The following is a 15944-nucleotide window of genomic DNA, read 5'->3' as shown; positions in this document are numbered from 1 at the left end:
AGACTACTCTAATAAATTAATCACAATCTTTTGTACTATTAGGAAGATAAATTAATCATTTATTGGAGTAGTCTGATGTGGTTTTTTGAAACATGTGTCACTCATTTATTGGGTAGGAAATACCAAAACAGATGCTGAGTTTGTATTACCGAAACATGTTATACTTTCTCCCACATTTGACTCCAAAATTAAGATATAAAAATCTTTAATAATAAATAATTTATGACACATGGCTTAAAATTGAACTTCAATTGTAAAATCTAATTAGATTTTTTCTAAACTTTGTCTATTAATATATACTAGCATGTAGTCCGTGCTTAAGCACAGAAATATTAACAATTGTGATGATAAGATGTTTATCTTAGTAGATTCAATTTCCACATTGAGCATTATGAATGGAAGTAACTTAACACCAACATTTAAAAATCAAATTGGACACATAGCACAAAATTAAACTACAATTAGAAATTAATTTGATTCAATTTGAATTCTAAAATTGAACTTCAACTTAATATAATATATATGATTATATTTTTGTCACTTTTAACAAATTAACAAAATCTTAATCCAGACACACTAAAAACTATTAAAAAATAAGAACTAATCATTGAGCTTGGAATCTTCTTGGAGGCGCCAATGAAGCTCTAATGTATGAGAGTGTGAAGCAAGGAAGAGTGGGATTGAACATTGTGTTTGAACCCGACCTTACTCTAAAAAATCCGTAAGGAGGAGGAGAGAGCAGTGTGTGGATCTAGTTGGTAGAGGTTGAGAGAGGAGGAGACATGGGATGAAGATATGGAATTAGGAGGAGATGATGTTTTACTTTTATAGTCTTTCTCGTTGGACTCCTTAGTTCTGGTTATGGGATTAGAAGAGCTCCAGACTCTATTGAGATCACCCATAAAAGTGTGCAGGTGAGATGTTCTTGCTTAGGCCAATGAGTATTATTATTGTGGTTTTCTTGGCTTCCGTGTTAAATGTTAATGCATCATTGATTTGGGCACAAAAATTAGAAAATTTAGATAAGATACATGACACAAAATTGGAGTCCAATTTATAATCTCCATGAAAGTGTGCAGGTAAGATGTTTTTGCTTAGGCCAATGAGCATTATTATTGTGGTTTTATTGGCTTCCGTGTTAAATGTTAATGCATCATTTATTTGGGCACAAAAATTAGAAAATTTAGATAAGATACATGACACAAAATTAAAGTCAAATTTATAATCTAATTAATTTTTTTTTTGAGTTTTGGTTAGGACAAGTGGCGCAAAATTGAGAATCCAATTGAAATCTAATTGGATTTTCTCTCTGCTTCACCTATTATTATATATATAGACTAGCATGTAACTCCATGCAAATATATAGATGCATTTAAAATTAAACAAAATTTTTATTATAAAAATATAAATAATTAGTCAAATTAATTTTTTTAAAACTTGTAACACATACATTCATGCATCCATATAGATATATTTAAAATTAAACACAATTTTTATCATAAAATAAAGATAATTAGTCAAATTATTTTTTTAAGTAAACGTAATTGGTCACATATTAAAATTCTTACCTAAATTTAATATTACTTATGATCATTTTTTTTTCTAATTTTTAATAAGATCAAATGTGTGGTGATTTTTGTTATGTGATGATTTTTTTTATTATTATTATTTTTTGAGAAACATGTGGTGATTTCTATTTGAGTATATGTGATTTTTTTTAAAAAAACTTTATAGTTCATTAATATTAGATTCTTAGTATTTTGTATTCATTAACTCACTTGATACAAAAATTAAAAAATTGAAGTAGCCACATGGTACAAGCTTAAGTGGATTATTATGGTGTAGTTCCCACATAAATTTAAACACATGACGCAAAATTAGATTATAATTTTAAATTCTAATTCAATTTTCTCTAAACTTTACCTATTTCTCTCTCTCTCTCTCTCTCTCTCTCTCTCTCTCTCTATATATATATATATATATGATTTATAAATTTGAATTTGTTTTTAGTTATATGATTATGTTTTTTATGGTTTATTATATTGGACTTTTCTTTTTCTACACTAAATTAACTAATTTGGCACAAAAATTTAAAAATTTAGATTAGATGGGACACGTGGCACAAAATTAAATTTTAATTGAAATTCAAATTTTACACTAAATTAACTCACTTGGCACAAAATTCTAAAATTTAGATTAGATGAGACACATGACGCAAAATTGGACTCTAATTGAATTCCAATTTGAAATTTAATTGGATTTTCTTTCTGCTTCACCTATTATTATATATATAGATTAGTTGCTAACCCATGCAATGCATGGAAGGTAAGCCATTATGAAATTTCAATCAATTTTATGTTTAAAACTTAATGATTAACATAACTAGCATATAACTCTATGCAAACGCATGGATGCATTTAAAATTAAACAAAATTTTTATTATAAAAATATAAATAATTAGTCAAATTATTATTTAAAAAAAAAACATGTAAACATGCATTCATGCATACGTATAAATACATTTAAAATTAAACACAATTTTTATCATAAAATATAGATAATTAGTCAAATTATTTTTTAAAGTAAATATAATTAGTCACATATTAAACTTCTTACCTAAATTTAATACTACTTATGATCATTTTTTTTTAATAATATAGAACGTGTAGTGATTTTTATTTTATTTATTTTTTGAGAAACGTGTGGTGATTTTTGTTGAGTATATGTAATTGTTTTTTTTAATTTTTTTTTTTTTTTATAGTTCATTAATATTTTATACTCATTAACTCACTTGACACAAAGATTAAAAAACTTAAGTAAACACATGGCACATGCTTAAGTAGATAATTATGGTTTAGTCCCCACATAAATTTAGACATGTGCATAATTGGATTATAATTTCAAATTCTAATTCAACTTTCTCTAAGTTTTACCTATTAATATATATATATATATATATATATATTTATATGACTTATAAATTTGAATTTTTTTTAGTTATATGATTATGTTTTTTATGGTTTATTATATTGGACTCCTCGTTTTCTATACTAAATTAACTAATTTAGCATAAAGATTTAAAAATTTAGATTAGATGAGATACGTGATGCAAAATTAAACTCTAATTGAAATTCAATTTTTACATTAAATTAACTCACTTGCCACAAAATTCTAAAATTTAGATTAGATGAGATACGTGGCATAAAATTAGATTCTAATTGAATTTCAATTTGAAATTTAATTGGATTTTCTTTTTACTTTACCTATTATTATATATATAGATATGTAGATGTCTCTAGCATAATTCTCCCAAACATGTAATTTTAAGTAGCAAATAGCAATTGCTCGATTTATATCTTCAGTATCACCCCTAAGATCATGAGCAATCATATCCCCTGTCCTAAGATCCAATATCAAATAGCCATATCATATATATATATATATATATATATATATAAAAGTTTGACATTATCTAGAAAAAAATGCAGTTATAAATATAGTGAAAATATATATGGATTCAATACTTCACTTAGTTTTGAATAGTAGGTTTACCTACCCTCCATTTATATATATATATATATATATAAAAGTTTGACATTATCTAGAAAAAAATGCAGTTATAAATATAGTGAAAATATATATGGATTCAATACTTCACTTAGTTTTGAATAGTAGGTTTACCTACCCTCCATTTGGAAGGAGGAAGTACCATTTGAGTAAGAATTCATTGGGGTTACTAATAAGTCCATGAATGTTGGGAAGTCTTAATTGATACAGCACTGACAAATTACCCATCAATCAAAAAGTTGGGTATAATTTAATTTTAACGGGTGATTAATTGGATCCTTAACAGTAGCAACAATGTTGTATCTACATATTTCTTTGCTCAACTTAGGAGTCCTACTAAAACATAATATGCAAATGAAAATAGAAAAGAAAAAATTGAAATCTTCCACACACAAGATTTGTTAACAGTGTACCTCAATTGCAAACCCGATCAAAGAATAGGACCATGTGAATTGGTCCACAACAGCAACAACACCACTTTATTTATATGTTACTGTACTCAACTAGGCATGATTCCTACATTATAAGAAAATAGCATTCAAGTAATAGAATAGCATTGAAAATTCTTGCAGACAAAAAGAGCATTAAAGTTCCACAAATTATAATGCCCAGCTGAGAATCAAATCTTTGCTACAAAAACATAATACACAAAGTAAAAAAAAAAAAAAAATTTAAAATCTAGGTTTATGATAAAGTTAAAAATTGTTGATTCAATTTTCAAAAAGATAGTACTGTTACAAATTTAACTATTGTACATAGTATAGTTATATTAAAGGCGAAAACACTGTTTTATTCCTTACATTTTGGGGTTACAGTTAATTTGGTTCCTACATTTTGGTAGCAGTTAATTTGGTATATGTTATTTTCAACTTAGGTTACGTTTGGATTCGGTTGAAAAACCCAGCACGTCTACGTCCGGCGCTTTTCATTTTTCTTTTTTTTGGCATGCGTTTGAGAGACAAACCTCACTATTACGGCTACAGTTCATGCACTGTTCATGAACAGTAGCCGCAATGTTTGACTTTTCCCACCCTTTTCAGCACATCAGTGGGTCCCGTGTACTGTTCACGGAACCTACAAACCTCACTTTTTAGCAATTTTTTCATTAAAAATGGGTCCTACGGTATTATTCACACATTTAAAAATTATTTTATTATAGTGTTTTTTAGTTTTTAGTTTTCAGTTTTCAGTTATATCCAAATGGACCCTTAGAGTCAATTTGGTCTCTATCGTTAAGTCACTAATGAAAAATGCCTATATGGCAAATGCTGTGCACTGTTGACACACTTAAAGGTGACCTTATAAGATAATATTAAAAAAATGTAGTAAAAAAAAAAAAAAAAAGAAGCTACCTCATCTAAAAATATATTAAAAATTAGAAAAAAAAAAACAACAAAATTAATCCCCTCCCCCCCCCCCCCCACACAAAAAAAGCTCAGCATGAATTTTTTTTCTTTCACTTTTTTGCCAACCAATCACACAATCCATCCAAAAAAAATCATCTCTAATTCTTTTTTTTTTTTTTTTCCTTCCATCTTACTGGTAGGAGCATTCTCATTAAAGATGCTAAAAGGGGTATATGCTAAATTTTACCATCAAAACACCAAAAAGCCACTCCATCAAAGATTTCAAGCGGCAAAATTTTTGACTACTTTTACAGTGAACTTGTATCAATACAAGCTCACTGTAGCTGTATTGTAAAAAAAAAAGGTTTTTTATTCTCATGTCTCTTTCTTTCTCTCTCCAGGTCTCTTTTTCTCTCTGCCACTTTGTCCTCTCTGTCTCCCTCTTTCTCTATGCTCTTCTTCTCCCTCTTTCTCACAGTGATGGTTTGCCTCGTCGGAGCCATTGCAAGCCTTGAGTCATGGGTGGGTTCTGTAAAATTAGATCTGGGTTGTGGGTGGGTTTCGGCAGCCTTGAGTGGTTTTATGGTCATGGGTATGAGTTGACTGGGTGGCTTTGGCTTATGGGTGTGGGTTGATTGATTTGGTGGTTGGTTGTTATGGGTTGTGCCGTGGGTTGAGGCCGTGTGGTGGGTGGTTTCTTTTTATTTTATTTATTTTTTTATGTTGTTGAGTGCCGTGGTTAGAGGTGAAAAGCTTAGGCCATGGAGGTGGGAGAAGCTTCTAGACTGGGTTGAGAAAGATGGAGATACAGTGGAAGAGAGAGACAGAGGGAGAGTGAGAAATAATAATAAAAATGAATAAAAATATTAAAAGAAAGAATATTTAAATGAAGTTTTTTTTTTTAAAAAAAATAGAATGTTTGATGTTTGGTATATTGTAAAATGAGGTGTTAAAATGGTAAAAGTAGTGTTTTAAGAGGGTAAATGCTAAATTTTTTAAGATGTTCAATGGGAATGCTCTAACAAAACATTGAAACCCATCTGGAGATCAAATTCCCCAAGAATAATCGTCAACCACCACTGATCATCCACACCCACTAAAACCCAATCACACCACAGTAACAAAGCCCAAATAAACCCATGCTAGAAACCCCAAATCAATCCAACTCATTTGTGGCAACAAAACCCAAATCAACTTAAAGCAAAATTTTGAGGCCCAAAGCAACCAACCATGCAACAGTAGGAGGGATAGTGTTTCAAGCTCGTCAAACCTCAGTTTATGTTTATTGCTCAAAACTGGGAAATTTGCTGGAAAACGAAGGAATTTTTAGCATGGAGTTTTTTCGTCCATGATTTCACCTCAATGGCTGATTTAGTTGTTGGGTTGAGAAAGAAAAAGATGCCCAATTGTACTGGGTTTTATTCGTTGGGTGTGAGGGATATTTTTTGGGGTGTGAGGGATATTTTTTGGGATGTGATTGGTTTTGGATGTATTGTGTGATTGGTTGCCAAGAAAGTTTGAGAACATATTTTTAGTCTAATTAATTTTGTTTTTGTATTTTTCTAATTTTTATATTTTTAGGTGAAGTGGCATTTTTTATGTTAATTAATTTTTTTTAATATTATTTTATAAGCTATGTCAGTTTCAATTGTGCCAACAGTGCACATCGTTTGCCACATCACCATTTTCTGTTAGTAATTTAACAGTAAGGGCCAAATTTACTCCAAGCAAAAAATAATAAAGACCAAATTAACTGCTATCAAAATATAGGGACCAAATTGATCGTGACCCTAAAATGTAGGGACCAAAATCGTGTTTTTGCCATTATTTATTTGTGACATATAGCAAGAAGATTGACTTTCTTGTAACATGGTGACAATGGTGACTTTCATTTGTAGTTGTGCTAATTCTTTTCGTAGTTGTGCTAATTCAAAACAAACAAATTCTAATTTTTATGAGCTTTCATTTGTTTGTTTGTTTTTCTTGTAACATGGTGATAATGGTGACATGGTAATTCTTTCTTATAACATGGTGACATGGTAACATGGTAACATGGTGACTTTCATTTGTGACACATAGCAAGAAGATTGCTATTGTAACATATTCTTGTTCTATCATTGATGAAATGATTTTCCATTGTACTTTTTTTTTTCTTTTTTGATATAAGATAGAATTTCTATTCTAATATAATCTAAGTGTATATGTGTGTGAAAGCTCCCTCCATTGTGCTTTCTTAAGAAAGGAAAGAAATTGCAATCCTAAATAACACGTGGTTACAAAATTTATCAAACCATCAAAATTATACAATAAATTGACAATTATTTATATGATAAGATATTGTATTTCACTTGTATAAATGGTTTAAATCTTGAGTCTTTTGGCTGAATATTGCAGAAAATTGAGTTTATTTGTGATATAGGTACTACTCAAAGTTATTTGGGAAATTGAGGAAAGAGAGTGAATTTCAGCAACGGTGTTGCCGAAATTCTAACAAAAAGTATGAGAGATAAAAGTTTGAATTTTGGTAATTTCATTACTGAAATTCTTGCTGCCCGAAATTATTGCCCAACTACTAGGTGAAGTGCTCGAAGGAGGAGTGGTTGAAAGGAAACCAATTGTGGCAACCAAGTAGTCGAAATTGTAGGGGAGTGAGGAGAGAGAAAATAGGAATTGTGGCAACCAAGTTGCCGAAAATGGGAGGGAAAAAAAAGAAAAGAAAAGAGAATTGTGGCAATCAAGTTGCCGAAAACTTGGGAAGAAATTTAATATGCAAAAAAATCATTACTTCTTTTTTTTTTTTTTAATAAACAAATCATTACATTAAACATTCATAGCTTCATTGAAACCATATCAAAGCAAACATAGATGAACTTTTCTTACCACTCCAGAGATTTGTCCTTTTTTTTTTTTTTGAAACTTCCAGGGATTTGTCTTATGCAAAATAAAATTTCAACATTGAATGAGAAAATATTATTAACAAAAGAAACACAATCTGACAAGACCACGCCACTAATGAGCTATAGATACAATCAGTACCGGCTTAAATCAAGTTGATGCCTAAGAGGCTAAGAGCATAATCTTAAGTGGGATCATTTCATATCTAAAATCCATTATATATATATATATATATATATTTTTTTTTTTTTAAATTTACATAAAAGTTACTCTTCTTATTAATTTAGTTAGTATATATAGGTTTTCCTAATAACAAATTTTTAATTGATAATATGAGCAATCCATTTAATTTTCTTATGATATAATTGATTTTGAAATAAGATTGAAATGGAGCATTTCTTATATTTAAAATTCATTATTTAAAAAAATATTAAAATACATTCTTCTTACCTTTTGAGATGTAAAATTACTAATTAGGTTTTTATATTTAAGTTCTTCTCATATCCACTTTTCAAATTATAATATAACTAATTCATTTAATTTTCTTGTGACATAATCAATTTTAGTTTTAAAAACTTTTCTTTTCATAGAAACAAATAAACAACTGTAAATAAATATTGGTAGTAAAATTTTGTAAGCTATATATGCATTTTAAAAAGAATGATTAATATTTTTATGTAATAAAAAATTTTTATATTATATTTTTGAAATTTGAATATTATTATGATTATTTTCATCACCATTTTTCCCTAATATTATTTCATGCCCTTCCAACTCTTTTTGATATATTGATTTTTTTTGCATATTAAATTTCTCCCCAAGTTTTCGGCAACTTGGTTGCCACAATTCTTTTTTTTTTTTTTTCCTCCCACTTTCGGCAACTTGGTTGCCACAATTGGTTTCCTTTCAGCCACTCCTCCTTTGGGCACTTCACTTGGGAGCTAGGCAGTAATTTTGGGCAGCAAGAATTTCGGTAATCTAATTTCGGTAATGAGATTACCGAAATTCAAACTTTTCTCTCTCATACTTTTTGTTAGAATTTCAGCAACACCGTTGCTGAAATTCACTCTCTTTCCTCAATTTTCCAAATAAATTTGAACAATACCCATATCACAAATAAACTCGATTTTCTACAATATTCAGCCAAAAGACTCCTAAATCTTGATGTCATACAATAATAAGGGAAAAATGCCGTAGGTGAGATATTCCCTTTAATTTCCCTTTGTTTTGCTTTGTAAAATCTAACCCAGTTATTTATTTATTAATTTTTAGTTTTTGTTCTTCCAACAATTAGATCAGTTACTGTAATAATGTGATTGAGAAAATTTTAATGTGTGGGAATGATAACAAATTTAATAAAAAAAATTGCAACTTTCAAATTGGGAAGAAATGATATAGGAAAATTTTAATCACTTAGGTTTATTTTTTAAGGCTAAAAATATATATTTTATGACAATCTCCATGATTTTTTTTTTTTTAAATGTTGCATAATCTATATATATATAAAATTGAAACTTCTGAAACTCTTACAATTTTTCACGTCAATACAATATTTAAATAAAATTATCATTTTATTTAAATAAAATTATTTTTGTTTAGCCCAAACTTAATAAGGAATGAAACTCTATCTTAAGCCCAACTTAAACTCAAACTCATCATTATCATTTTTTTAAAAAAATTATTTTTGTTTAATCCAAACTTAACAATGCGTGAAGCTCTATCTCTTTAACAAGTCCAACTTAAACTCAAACTCAAATATTGATAATTTATCTCCAAATTTGCAAGGTTAATCATGAACACTATAAAAGCAAAACAAACTCTAATATATATATATATATATATTTTTTTAGGCCGAGTAGAGGTATGAGCTCTTCTTATGTTATTTTCCTCTCCTTTACTTTGTTAAAATAATAAAAATAAAAATTATTTTATGGTTTTTCGTGTATTTTTTTAAAAATAATTTTTGTATATGAACCACCAAATTCTCTTTAGCCATTTTTTACATGATAAAAAAGCTTGCAATAATTGAAATTATTCTTTTGAATGTGACCCATCTTTCTCTTATATTTATCTATTGTTTAGTCATATATATTTTGTTTTGTTTCAATAATTTATAAGCAATGAATCATCTGATTCTTAAATATTTTTTGGTTTTTTAGAAGTTTTAATATCTGAATTTTTGAGTTATTTTTTTGCAGTATCTGAAACTGTCTAACAAATTTTTTGTAAGCCATTGCACATTCAAGCAATGGCTTCTTCATCAAATTGTAACACAAATTGAAGTTATATAAGAGCAAATCATGCAATGGTGTAGTTTCTTAAACTTTTTATAAAATTATTTTAGTCTGCCTTACAAGTAGACAGGTTCCCGTGCATAGCATGGGTTAGTGACCAGTTCAATTAAGTACTAACCTTTTATTTGTAAGTAATAGTTTTTGTTTAAAGAAAATCTTTCTAAAATACCATTTCATAATTTCCATACTAATTCCAGTATTGCATCATCAATACGCATTTGTCTATGGAATGAGAAAACTATAAAATTATATATGAAAGCAAAACATCAATATTTGACTTTAAGTTGACAGACTTTGAATTTCCCAAACAACCCCGAAGGCTCCTCTATTTATCACTTCATGATTTTAAGTCTAGTGTCTACATCAATTACAAAAGTTCACATATATCCATTACAAAAGATGTGTTCTTATCTTAATATATAGACACCTAAGACACCAAAGGTTGCACTTGAAATAATTAGTTGACTTCTACCCAAAAAAGAAGTAATTAGTTGACTTCAAATATAAATCAAAATCATAATAAAATTGTTAGGCAATTGGAAACCATAAAATACAAAGTTGAGGTCTACAACGCAGTTATGAGGGCTTTCAGGGTGGTGCATAAATTGTTGTGGCTCCCTAAAATTTCTAGGATTAAATCATCAATAAGAGGGTCTAGAATCCATAAGTTATAAACTGCAAACATTAACCCCTTTGTTGCCATCAATGTTTTTCCAGGGCAAAACATATAAACAAGGAAGGCTGTTGGGTGCGTCATAGCACCATGGGTCCAGACCACACCTTATCAAAGCTCTAAACAACCTTGTCTTGCAATTCATTACATGAGACATGACTTGAGGCGTGTGGGACACGCTGGTTTTTTGCCGAAGCAAACAAAGGCCATTCGGCCATTTTGGTTAGTGTGTGAGAAATAGAGACACAGAGAGAGACCGGGAGCTTCTGTGAGTGGAAACCAAAATATTGAGAGCAAGACACAGAGTTTTGAGAGGTGCAGTCCGAATGAAGAAAAAGAGAGATGCACGGTGAGAGTGTGAGAGAGTGAAAAAGAAAAAGAAAAAGAAAAAGAAAAAGGTGACATTTTTTTTTTTTGCTGAAGCTACATACACAAGGAAGACAAATTGGTGGAGTTTTCTTAGAGTTTTTGAGTGTTACAACCATGGAGAGTTGGAGTATTCAGATGAAGATTTTGCTACTGGTTTTGTGGTGAGATTGTATATTACTCCTTGAGATTTAATTTGTTGTGTATCCAATTTATTGTGAACTCAAGTTTAGCATAAACTTGATAGTTGTTGTAAGGATTCAATTTGTAACGATCCCAAACTGGTATTGGGTTCGTACGTTAAAGGCCCAAACAATAAAATTTGTAGAGCGTGGGTGTTCAAGAACTAGGTTAACTCTTAAAAGTAAAACGATTCAACCTCACGTTTATAGATGGATTAGCACCGATATAATAATTAGTTTTTCTTTGAAACAAGTGCAGTTCTTTGGTTTCTAAGCTTTTTTCCTGAGTGTTCTTTGTGTCTTTTTTTATGTTTCGATCCCTTTCCTGCATGCTTTCCTTTCATGTTATATATTGCCCTCTTTATGTCATCTTCACCACACATGTGTAGGTTGGGTTCAGGGGATCTCTTTTTGTCCCATCTAACACCTTCTGGAACCTCCTACTAGCAGCTGTAAGGCTGCTTCATCACTGTTCAGGCATCACCTCTACATTAATGCGGCCAGAGAGTTGGTTGAGAGGCAATTAATGCGGAGGCAGCTGTTGTTATAGATATTTGTTTGCCTTCTCTTTCTTACCCTTGGTCTCTTATCCCACCTTTAGTGGTGACGTAGTTCCGAAGTACGTTTGTAACAAGGTGGCGTTCTGGTCGTCCTCGGACTCATATTGCCGAGAAGGATTTTGTCCTCGGACGAATACTGAACTCACCTTTCGTGGTATTCACTCTTCCTTTCGTTTGGTTACCCCTATAACCTGATATGGGCCTCCTCGGACAGATTTACATCCTCGGATGGGCCACAGGCCCAATTAACTTGACTTTAATAATTTTAGTGACTAACCGGCCCCCACAATAACCCCTCAAAATCTTGCTTTTCGAGTCCTCGGGAGAAAAGATGGATTTTGATGTCATAAGCCCATACCCATTCATGTTTTGGGGCATGCTTTTGACGCTTCAGCATGTCGATCTTGACAGCATTAAATTTTGGCGACGCCCTTGTCTCTCACGTTCAACGGTGAGAAGTAAATCGAACGGTAGGGTGACTATCTCGTTTCGCGAGCGGGAATTTTACCGCTCATAATTTCTACACGACTATAAAGGCGTTCTCAAATCAAATCTCTTTTTTACCTTCAGTGATCACACAGTTCTAGAGCTCATACACTGAACCTGCCTTTCTTCGTTTTCGTCGTTTTCCTGGCATCTACAAATACTCAAATCTTGTCCGAGGTCCCTCTTTCAAACCTGTAAGTCTTCTCAAAATCTTTACCACTTTTATCTTAAACTCGTTAATTTCTTTACTAGATCCTTTAGAAAAATGAGGAAAAAGAAGAGTACGTTTCGATGTCTAGTTGAGTTCGAGGAAGGTATCAGAAATTTCCGCTCTAAGTATAGGATCCCCTCTATGGTAGGTATGAGGTACGCAGCCCAAGGGGAATGGGCTGACGCTAGACAACCAGGGGAAGTGGTTATTTCCATGATTGTCTTCATAGAAGGCGGGATGACTATCCCCATGGGTAGTATTACTAGGAGCTACCTTAGGTTCTTTAGGTTATCCCCTACCTAATGTGCCCTAAATATGTTTAGGGTCCTGGGAAGTATAGATGCTTTGAACGAGAGGATGGACCTAAAATTGACCCATCATGACGTGAATTGGGTGTACAATCTCCATCACTTGAAGGGGCAGGGGTATTATCTCAAGTCGAGATATCTCGAGGTAAGGCTGATTCAGTGCCTTCCCACTTCAAACAAGAACCTAAAGGAGGATTTTCTTATCTTCTCTGGGGAATGGCACGGTGGTCTGCCATGCCCCATGGTGGAAGGAGTACCAGGTAGGAGTGTAGTTATAGATTCATAACATTTGGTTTACATGTACATTTTTTATTTATTTATTTTGAGTCTTGGTATTCCTATCTCTAACAACGCTTCACTCCAATTCAATGGTTTTGCAGATAGACGTTACACAAAGCCCAACCTTAGGTTAGTCAATCAAGCGAGCTTGGATAAGGTATTGAAAGCCGAGATATATGTGAACGAAGCTGACGGCCAACTTCGGGCAGCACATTTAATCCTCGGCTATACCCCCTCATCATTTGCTTTCCAGGCGCCTAAGTGCGTGATCAGAACCTGCGATCCTCGGCTTCACCGTATCAGTGTTGCCTTCAAGGGGTTCATTGTTCCAGAGGGTATTCCACTTCCCAAGATACATCCCGTATCGAGCCCTTTTTCGTGGCCGACGTCTCGGCAGGAGCCTCTTCATCCCAACTTACCCTCAGAGAAGAGGAAGTAGAAGAGAGAGAGGAAGAGGAAGAAGAAGAGGAAGAAGTTGTAGAAACTTTCTGACTCCTCGGATGACTTTGGGATTTTTGATCAATCCATACGCTCCGAAGAAGATCCTGACGAGATGGGGATACAGAGGAAGCCCCAAAGAAGTTTGATGGAGTTGATGGAAGGTCAGCCCGAGAAGAGTGCACCCGTAAAATCAACACAATCCCAGACTCCATTTCTTCCCACTAAGTTTCCTCCTCCTGCTCCTCACCAGCCTTTTCATCAACCTCCCCAGTCAGCCCGTCTTGATGTTGCCGAGTTAAAAAGGTGTACAGAGCAGAAAGGTAAGGAGGTGGTAGACGTTGGCAGGTCTCGCCCTACTCGCGAAGAGGATGCCCAACGAGCTGCAAAGCAGCAAAAGACCAGACACCAAGCTCCGCGAGACCAGGAGAGGTCTGACACCCAACTTCCTGAGCCGCAAGCATGGTTGCCAGCACCTATGCACGGCGGGGAGCCCCTATGAGATGATGCATCTATAAAGGACTTCAACGGCAGCATAGGGTGTCACATAGCCTCGGCCATAGAGGAGGCCTTGTTGCTTCCAAAAGATATGGCCGAAATAAAGAATGTGAGGAAGAATGAACTCATCCTCAACAACAAAAGATACTTGGGCATGGTAAGAAGCTGACTCTTTTCTTTTTTCTTTCTGTGACCATTATTCACTAATATGTACTTTTACTGACTATAGTGTTAACCTCTTCCCTATAGATTATCCAAAATACTTTCAAGCTGGATGAGATGTTCAATATCTGCTCTAATCAGTTGGATGATGAAAGGAAGAAATGGGCAACGGCTGTACAGACTTTGTCCAAATCTGAACAGGACTTGGCCGATGCGAAAAAAAAGTTACTTGTTGAGGAACAAGCTCGCAAGAGTGTTGAGTCGGCCCTGGAAGGCTATCAAAAGTAGGCCAAGGACCAGGGGAACCACTTGCGAGAGGCGAATGCCGAACTGAAGAAGGCTCGGGAACAGGCTGTAGCCCTTAGGAAACACTTAGAGGAAACTCAAAAGCTGAGGGAGCAAGCTGAAAAGTCTAGGGAGGAAGCCGAGAAAGCAAAGACCGAGGCCGAACGAGCAATGAATGAGGCTGAGCAAAGAGGATATGAGGTCGGTATAGCTGAGACTGAGGAGGCTTTGAGAGCCGAGGTTCCAGTGGTGTGCTGCATCTACTGTGCCAAAACTTGGGATGAGGCCCTTAACCGAGCTGGGGTTGAGGCTTCATCTGAGCTACGGAGGCCAGAGAATGTATTCTATCCTGAGGCGATTCGCCCCTCAGCTCCTCCAACCCATCAAGCTGAAACCATTCCCTCAACCGTTAATCCCAATAAGGAGGTTTTGCCTCCGAGTCTTCCTCCTCTTGGCCAGCCAGAACCAGCTAAAGGGAGTATTGCCCCTCCAGAAGCTTCCTCAGACAAGACTGCAATTGCTTCTGAGGCAGAGGTGGCCTCCCAAAGTTTTCAACAGGATTTAGCCTCCACGGTCTTGCCAGCTGGGGGAGCTTCTAAGGATAAAGAGGAAATCACCACCTTAGAGGCGGACAAACCAGCCGGCCAGGCCCCGAAGATCCAATTTAAATTGAAAAAATAGGACTTGTTTTGTAATCTAATTAGAAATTTCGTAAGGATTCTTATGTTTATTTTCTTACCGCTATTGTTGCTTTATATTATTTTTGTACTCATTCACTGTGTTATTGTAATTTGGATGGGTTCATTTTTACTATCCTTTGTTTGCATGGGGAAGTATTACTTATAAATATCACCAGTTGGCGATTAAAAATGGATGATAATCATTAATACTACGAGGTCTTAGGGAGACATTTTGGATACGTACGTATTCTTTCTAATCAATTGAAACTTTATAGAAAGTTCAAAGGTTGAATAAAATTGGGTCTTCAGTACGTCAATTGTACATTAAATAATATTCATAGAGTCCTATTTAAGGCTTCAGTAGATATTGTAGGGCATTAATTTCCACTAAGTTTGTGATCCAAGGACCTGACATAACTTAGTTTCTGTTTAACACTTCAGTTCATACCATAGGGTGTTAATTTCCACTAAGTTTGTGATCCGAGGACCTGACATAACTTAATTTCTATTTAACACTTCAGTTCATACCATAGGGTGTTAATTTCCACCAAGTTTGTGATCCGAGGACCTGACATAACTTAGTTTCTGTTTAACACTTCAATTCATACCATAGGGTGTTAATTTTCACTAAGTTTGTGATCCGAGGACCTGACATAACTTAGTTTTTGTTTAACACTTCAATTCATATCACAGGGTATTAATTTCCACTAAGTT

Source organism: Quercus robur, chromosome 4, assembly GCF_932294415.1.
Source record: "Quercus robur chromosome 4, dhQueRobu3.1, whole genome shotgun sequence".
NCBI lineage: Eukaryota > Viridiplantae > Streptophyta > Magnoliopsida > Fagales > Fagaceae > Quercus > Quercus robur.
Note: the sequence above shows the minus strand (reverse complement) of the source record.